The 8,926-nt window shown below is 42.6% G+C and overlaps 1 long non-coding RNA gene across 1 annotated transcript; it reads right to left on the minus strand.

Annotated features, from left to right (window-relative positions):
* Window positions 1-5,601: 5,601 nt before the first annotated feature.
* On the minus strand, window positions 5,602-7,327 carry LOC126993639 (uncharacterized). The gene is made up of 3 exons (XR_007748093.1): window positions 6,177-7,327; window positions 5,880-6,077; window positions 5,602-5,780 (listed from the first exon to the last, which is right to left on the minus strand). It is a non-coding gene; the product is annotated as an uncharacterized LOC126993639 (long non-coding RNA).
* Between the last annotated feature and the right edge of the window lie 1,599 nt (window positions 7,328-8,926).

Here is an 8,926-nt window from a genome sequence, read left to right on the forward strand (position 1 = left end):
ACCTTTGGACCTTGATATTGGTATTTCCCCCTCAGAGTCAAATGTTCAACAAGATAATCCCAACACCCATAGCTATACCTTGAGACCACGGGTTTAAATACTTCATTCCCACCACTTTCAGATCATGATGTTGCGTTTTCTGACCATCTTGTTGTCCCTCGGCTCCCTGCTTGCAACAACACCCATCCACCTGAAGCCTGGTGCCCTCACGGCACACATAGAAGAGGTCTTCCTCATAGAAGATGTGCTCCTCGTAAAATATCCATATACTTCCTTGACCAACACCACGGACACAATCAGGATAGTCTCAGAAAAACTACTCGGCATGGCAGACGCCATACGGGCTACCATGACTAGGGAATCAAAGGCACCTTCTAGTACCAACTCTCTGACTCTTTTTCAACTACTGGAGGATAGGATTCTGTTCTTACGGGGAAAAGTTGATGAGGTAAACATGGATTATAGTTTTCACTCAGTTCACTCTCGGGTAAAGAGGGGGTTGCTCAACATCGTTGGGTCCGCCTCAAAGTTTCTTTTCGGTACGGCAACCGACGAGGCCGTTCGCGATTTGCGGGACCACTACGCTCATGTACTTTCCTTTGCTGCTCGAAATCGCAGGGTGATCACCGCCAATTGTAGAAAACTTGCGCGATTACATAGTAACACTGAGGAACTGCTAGAGCAGACAAATAAGATGGTAGAGGTTATCAACATAGTTGTCAAACAGATCGACCAGGTGAATCAGTTTCTCCTCCTAGATCAGGCCTTGCATGTATTGGAAAACGTCATTAACTCTGTCGCAACGGCAAATCAGCAGGTTATTAGCAACATGGTTGATGCAGCGCACGGTAGAGTCACACCTGCCTTGTTCCCTCTACACGATTTGAGAACGACTGTCCAGATCGGGTATCAAAATTATAGCCTAACACCTTTATTCACCCCAGACATGAGTCAATATTTTTACCCCTTGATTGAGTCCAGCCTCACCCCCGATGCCATAATCATTCATGTTCCATTTCAGACGGCGGACGTGTTTGAGGCACACGAAATTGTCCCGTTCCCTTTTTCAGCAAAGGACAGTGTGTTAGCCCTGGACACGTCCCCGTCTCTTGTTCTAATCGCGAAGGATTTCGCTCTGTATTCAACGGGTAGCTACTCACTCTTGCAGTATTGCAAGGAGACGGTCTTCGGGCGATTCTATTGCTCTGCGTCTCTCTTTGCCTTCCTACCAGTTCGGGGAGGGGTATGCGAGATCGCCCTCACCCGCGTGAACGCGTCTGACGCTCTTTCCCTGTGCCCCTACAAGCAGCTAACACCAATGCCTGTTTTCCATAAGAACTTTCAGGGTCTGCATTATTTTTATTTCCCTCAGTCATTCTACGTATCGGTCATCTGCCCGGAGGGTACCACTTATCAACGGGTTACTGGTCACTATGCCATAGCGGAAGCATGCTATATCCGCTCCACTAACATAACAACGTACCCGTCCCGGATCCGTCTGGTTTTCACGGCCAATATTTCCCATCGAGTGTTTCCTCTACGGTCTCTCGATGACATTCACTTTTCCAGCATCTCGTATGTGACTAATTCCCTTAATTCATTGTCTTTCGCAAACAAAACAGAGTTTGCGGAAACCCTGGAGGAAACGCTGCCTGAATACCTGCATCTCCCCTACCTGTACCCTGGATTTTTTGTACCAATGTTTCTGATGTTCGTCAGTCTCGTCGTCATGTGCTACCTTATTAGGAGAAACTCTGTCCTGCACGATTATTTGGTTGTGCAGACACGGCGACTGGATGCCGGGAGGCCACTGGCAAGGTAGTTTTTCCTTTTCTCAGACAAGGCAGGGGACAGAAACCTGGCTGCTCCTATACTTAACATTGTACTGTGTTTCACTACTGTATTTTTTTTTTTAGGAGCTAGATCAACGTTTCATTGCCTGTATCTATGCCAGTTGATAGCTTCTTATACATGTGTCCTTATATTTATCTTTTGAGAGGTTTCTTATGTTTCATGTCACACACGTTGTGGTTTCCCTCACACTATTTATATTATAACTCCACATTTGTTCTTACATAGCCAGTGTTTTAATGTAATTGTATCATAGGCAGTCTGCTTGACAAACTCCCACTATGTATGTTCATGGTAACTAGACTGCTATTTAGATTTTTGTATATCGCGAGGTCGCGATCACTGGTAGGTGACCGAGCAGTGCTATAGTAGGATATCAATGTATTATTATTATTTAATATCACCACGAATTAGGCATACAATTGTCAATGGAAAAACCCACGACAGATAGATCACGCCACCTTATAGGAATGTCGTCCGTCAGTGTTTACCGTCTCAGTTTTGTATACTTCGCACTCCGATGGTGCGTGGAGGTCACCTTGACATACGTGACCAATTGTAACAATTATTTTCCAACCTGTAACTCGCCACTCCTTCACGAGAGTCCGACTGACACACAACGACAGTCGCTCTCGCTCCGACGCTTCTTGTACATAAAGGCTACGAATATAATTCGCCTTAAAGAAGCTGAAGTCTTAATCAACACCCTTTAAACGCCCCCCGACAAGCCCGTTACAATGAGGCCGGGAGAGAGAGAGAGAGAGAGAGAAAGCCTGGTGGAGGAGGAGGCACTCACCATAGGGGTCCGCCAATCCTCGCTGAGTTAGGTAATATAAAAGACATGATTCACGCCAACAAAACGGATTTAGATGGAGGAGCAGGCACTCACTCTGGGGTTCTATTTATCCTTGCTGTAGCGTGGATTAACAGCGCCGCCTACTAATGCCCCGCCATATGTTTCCTGGGAGGCTGTTGTTAGTGTGTGTGTGTGTGTGTGTGTGTGTGTGTGTGTGTGTGTGTGTGTGTGTGTGCTGCTGGGTTAATATATTGTTCCCAAGCGTCCATCCCGAGCGGTGATAGAGAGTGGACCAGCGCTGGCTTATACTAGATTTATGGACAGAATGGGAGAGTTTCCGTGTTCATAATAGTTCAGTGTGAAATAAAAGTTAAGAATATGTAAATGTATAGATGGAGATGGAATAGAGTGGATGAGTGCAATTTAAAGACGGAATGGGATTGTTTCTGGGTGGAGAGTTCAATGTGGAAAAAAAAGGTAAGAATATGATGGTTGTGCATTAGTGGAGTATTAAGACAGAGTAGGATAGTTTGCGTGATTATAAGTCGAAAACAGTAAAAAATAGGCAGGTGAAGATGAAATAGGCTGATCAAATTATGCGTTACTATTCTATTTACAAGCAGAATAAGATAGTGTGCGTAATTATTGGAAGAATGTGATAGTGTCTGTAATTATTGCAAGTGGATAAAAAGGTAAAATTGCTGAAGATGAAATACTGAGCGAGTTCTACCTGACGAGAGTTTACAGACAGAATGCTATAGTGTCCGTGTGTTGAGGTATTTGTGGAAGAAAAGTAAGAATATGAAAGTAAAGTAAGATAGAGGAGCGGATCTTCACATCAGTACAATTCATAGACGTGATGGGATAGGTTGTATATTTATGAGGATGAAATAATGGGCGAAATTTGCATGATTATTAGAACTTACAGACGGAGTGGGAGAGTACCAAGACTGACCTCTCCACCCGAGGCTGACCTCTCCTCTGACGTCTCGTACATTTTTTTTAGCGGACTTTTTTGTTGCTGTTATTGCTTTTTTTTTTTTACCTTGAGCTGCCTCCCTTGCTGTATAAAAATAGAGATTGCGTATTTATAAGTAGAAAATAGATAAAATACGTAGATAGATGTTGAAATAGAGTATACGAGTTAGCATTACTAGAATTAAAGGACAAAATATGATAGTGTATGTAATTATAAACAAAAAAAGTGAAATATATTGGTGGAGACGGTATAGAGAGGATGAATTCTGCGGTATATCAGAGTAAACAAGTTAGCATTACTAGAATTTAAAGAAAGAATAGGATAGTGTATGTGATTGTAAACGAAAAAAAGTCGAAATACATAGGTGGAGATGGTATAGAGAGGGCCATTTTTGCATTACATTAGAGTAGAGAGGTTAGCATTACTCGAATTTAAAGACAAAATATAGTAGTTTGTTATTGTAAGTGAAAAAAAAATAGAGAGATGGAGAAGGAAGAGAGAGTATGAATTTTGCGTTACTATAATTTAAAGAAAGAATAGGATAGCTTATGTCATTGTAAGTGAAAAGAAAGTTGAAATACATGGATGGAGATGTTACAGAAAAGATGAATTATTCTGCGTTAGTATAATTTTTAAAAGACCAACAGAATATGAAGTTTCCTCCATTCGTTCATTTTTCAGTTTTCACAGCGGGAGTAAAAGCTAAATGCCACGATAAGGTTGCGCATAAAACAGTATATAAATGTGTATAGAGTTAGTATATGTTATAGAGGGCGATCAACTCTTCATTACTACACTATACACAGACAAACAATACATTTTTTCCTCCCCCCCGCCCGGTGTTTGTTGTTTTCGCCGCGGGGCCAAGCGATAAACGCCACAATAAGTCTCGTGGAATTACTGCTGTTCGATGCTTGCTAAACTTTTTTCGCTTTACGTCCTTCCTTCCTTCCGCTTGTTCAGTGTTGTGTGTGTGTGGAATAGGAAGGGCGGAATGTGCGTGGCTGGATAGATAGATAGATGGACTGATAGATAGACCGGTAGGTAGATAGATACATAGATAGATAGATAGATAGATAGATAGATGGATAGATAGACACATAGATAAATAGGAAGATAGAGAAATAGACAGACAGATAGATAGATTGGTAGGTAAAAAGATAGATAGATAGATGGATAGATAGATAAATTGATAGATAGATACACAGATACATAGATAGATATGAAGATAGATAAATAGGCAGACAGATAGACTGATAGATAGGAAGGCAAAGATATAGATAGATAGATAGATAGATAGATAGATAGATTGATTGATAGGTAAACATTGATAAATAGATAATTGATTGATTGACTCACAGATAGATAGATCGAACGACACATTGACATATAAGTAGACAGATATTTAGTGAGCTAACCATACATTTGGCATTCGGTTCACAGACACTGATCATCAAAAGAAATGCAAGACAAAAAAAAAAAAATAGAAAATTGATCAAAAAGAAAAAAAGGGAAGAGAAAAGAAAGACAAAAGGAAAATATGAAAAGGGAAACAAAAAGATGAGAAAAGTAGATGTGAGAAAAGGTGCCTGAAAACAGTAGAAAAGAGTATAGAGGTGAGCATGTAAAAACAGCAGGACACTAGAACAGCAGCGAATGAAGGAAGGGAAGTAGTTGTTATCCCTTTGGATGCAGACCGCCTACCAGAAGACATCACCAAGCTGCAGGAGTGGAGCAATGAGTGGCTGCTACAATTCAATGAAGAAAAATGTAAAGCCATATACCTTGGGAGGGGAAACCCAGCATACCAATACCACATGGGAAACACTCCACTATCCACCACAGAGGTAGAGAAGGACCTTGGAGTGTATGTTACCAGGCTACCAGTGAAGGGATATCCAGCACACCAATACCACATGGGAAACACTCCACTATCCACCACAGAGGTAGAAGGACCTTGGAGTGTATGTTACCAGGCTACCAGTGAAGGGATATCCAGCACACCAATACCACATGGGAAACACTCCACTATCCACCACAGAGGCAGAGAAAGACCTTGGAGTGTATGTTACCAGGCTACCAGTGAAGGGATATCCAGCACACCAATACCACATGGGAAACACTCCACTATCCACCACAGAGGCAGAGAAAGACCTTGGAGTGTATGTTACCAGGCTACCAGTGAAGGGATATCCAGCACACCAATACCACATGGGAAACACTCCACTATCCACCACAGAGGTAGAGAAGGACCTTGGAGTGTATGTTACCAGGCTACCAGTGAAGGGATATCCAGCACACCAATACCACATGGGAAACACTCCACTATCCACCACAGAGGCAGAGAAAGACCTTGGAGTGTATGTTACCAGGCTACCAGTGAAGGGATATCCAGCACACCAATACCACATGGGAAACACTCCACTATCCACCACAGAGGCAGAGAAAGACCTTGGAGTGTATGTTACCAGGCTACCAGTGAAGGGATATCCAGCACACCAATACCACATGGGAAACACTCCACTATCCACCACAGAGGTAGAGAAGGACCTTGGAGTGTATGTTACCAGGCTACCAGTGAAGGGATATCCAGCACACCAATACCACATGGGAAACACTCCACTATCCACCACAGAGGCAGAGAAAGACCTTGGAGTGTATGTTACCAGGCTACCAGTGAAGGGATATCCAGCACACCAATACCACATGGGAAACACTCCACTATCCACCACAGAGGCAGAGAAAGACCTTGGAGTGTATGTTACCAGGCTACCAGTGAAGGGATATCCAGCACACCAATACCACATGGGAAACACTCCACTATCCACCACAGAGGCAGAGAAAGACCTTGGAGTGTATGTTACCAGGCTAATAGTGAAGGGATATCCAGCACACCAATACCACATGGGAAACACTCCACTATCCACCACAGAGGCAGAGAAGGACCTTGGAGTGTATGTTACCAGGCTACCAGTGAAGGCCAAATCTGTGCCAATCGCAGCTGTCGGGTTAAAATATAAACGATTCAAACAAATTCAAAACACATTCGATTAAAACATCAAACCGGGAGAGGAAAAAAAAACACTAATACAAAATGAAACCAATAAGATGTACTGAAAAAAAATATACAGGCCTATAAAATAATAATGAAAATATACCACCAATAGAATACAAACAATAAAAACTAGGGTACGAAAATAATATTAGGGAAGGAATAGTCACCCTGAGAAGTCGTCACGTATTCCAGGAACGTTGGCGTGTAGGTGACCGCTTGCGTGCGTAGCTTATGAGTCTGAGGAGTGCGTAGGGCAGGCAACACACGGCTTGAGACTTTGGGCGCAGCATCTGGTTAGTCTCTGTGTGTTGTAGGCTGTACTGGCCATCGGCTCAAGGGTCAATGGATCGGAGATGAGCATTGAGGCCACGCCCAGCTAGTCTTTGTTTATTTTTTATCCACCATTAGCTTCAAAGTCAATGGATCGGAGATGAGCACTGAAGCCACGCGCAGCTAGTCTTTGTTTATTTTTTATCCACCATTAGCTTCAAAGTCAATGGACCGGAGATGAGCACTGGAGCCACGCGCAGCTAGTCTTTGCTGATTGTATTCCCACCATTAGCTTCAGAGTCAATGGATCGGAGATGAGCACTGAAGCCACGCGCAGCTAGTACTTGCTTATTGTATACCCACCATATGCTAAAGAGTCAATGGATCGGAGATGAGCACTGATGCTACGCCCAGCTAGTCTTTGTTTATTTATTATCCACCATTAGCTTCAAAGTCAATGGATCGGATATGAGCACTGAAGCCACGCGCATCTAGTCTTTGCTTATTGTATACCCACGATATGCTAAAGAGTCAATGGATCGGAGATGAGCACTGAGGCCACTCGCAGCTAGTCTTTGCTTATTGTGTTCCCACCATATGCTAAAGAGTCAATTGATCGGAGATGAACACTGAGGCCACGCGCAGCTAGTCTTTGCTTATTGTATTCCCACCATATGCTAAAGAGTCAATGGATCGGAGATAAGCACTGAAGCCACGCGCAGCTAGTCTATGCATATTGTATTCCCATTAAGAGCTTAAGAGTCAATGGAACGGAGATGAGCACTAAGGCCAGGCGTAGCTATATCGTTGGCCTTCCTTTCGATCATAAACTCACTCTGTACACATTTATAAACATTGCTTTATGCCCTGTTATAGTTTTCCCCGCTATGAAAAAAAAGGAGTAATGGAGGAAACTATATTATGTTCGTCTGTAAATTTTAGTGAAGCATAACTACGAGTATTATCTGTTCTACCTGAATACAAAGTGCTTTCATTTGCTCTATGGGCTTTCTGTTCCCTGTATTTCCATGTTTCCATGTTTGCCATGTGATCTTCAGGACGCCGGCACACCTCACGCCCTGATATTAATTAACAGGTGAAGGGTCCGTCATGCACGCTATATTAAACAGGTAACTACTCTTTATATAATGTTAGCTGTATTGCATGGTGTTACTCCTCGCTACGCCCCTTAATCCTCACCCTCTCTGATGAGTATTACAACATTAACCCAAATCCTCCCCTTCCTTATAACAACATATTGCTAGAGGGATAAATTCAGCTACGCTGTAGTGCGTGGTGATACTCATCGCCATAACCCTTAATCCTTACCCTTCCTGATGAGTATTACAGCGTTTGCCTCTATTTTCGCCTTCCTTGTAGAGTATTAGTATTAACATCTACGTAAATACGCTTTATATGTTAGCTATAGGGCATGATGTTATTCCTCGCCACAGCCTTTAATCCTTATACCTTTCCTGATCATATTACAACATTAACCTATATTCTCCCCTTCCTCATAATTTCAGAACATCGGAATTAATATATCTCGTTGCTAGTCACGTACTATTACGTTTGCTGGTAGTGGCGCCTGCAGGGATAAACTCAAGCTCTCCATTTCCAAGTTACAGAAAACTGAAAGGAGTAATCCATTAACCTCTATCTTCCCCTCCCTCATAATTGCAGAACATCAGAATTAATATCCTTCGTTGCTATTCATGTATTATTATGCTTGCTGGTAGTGGCGCCTCGACGGATAAAGTCAAGCTCTCCGTTTCCATAATACAGAAAATTGAAAGGATCCATCTGTGAGGTTTGACATTCACACGTATTATTATGCGTGTTCGTGTACTATTGTGTTTATTAAGTTTGCTGGTAGTGGCGCCTCGAGGGATAAACTCAACTTCTCCATTTCCAAGATACAGAAAATTGAAAGGATCCATCTATGAGGTTTGCCATTCACACGTATTATTATGCG

The sequence above is a fragment of the Eriocheir sinensis genome, unplaced genomic scaffold, assembly GCF_024679095.1.
Source record: "Eriocheir sinensis breed Jianghai 21 unplaced genomic scaffold, ASM2467909v1 Scaffold648, whole genome shotgun sequence".
Taxonomy (NCBI): Eukaryota; Metazoa; Arthropoda; class Malacostraca; order Decapoda; family Varunidae; genus Eriocheir; species Eriocheir sinensis.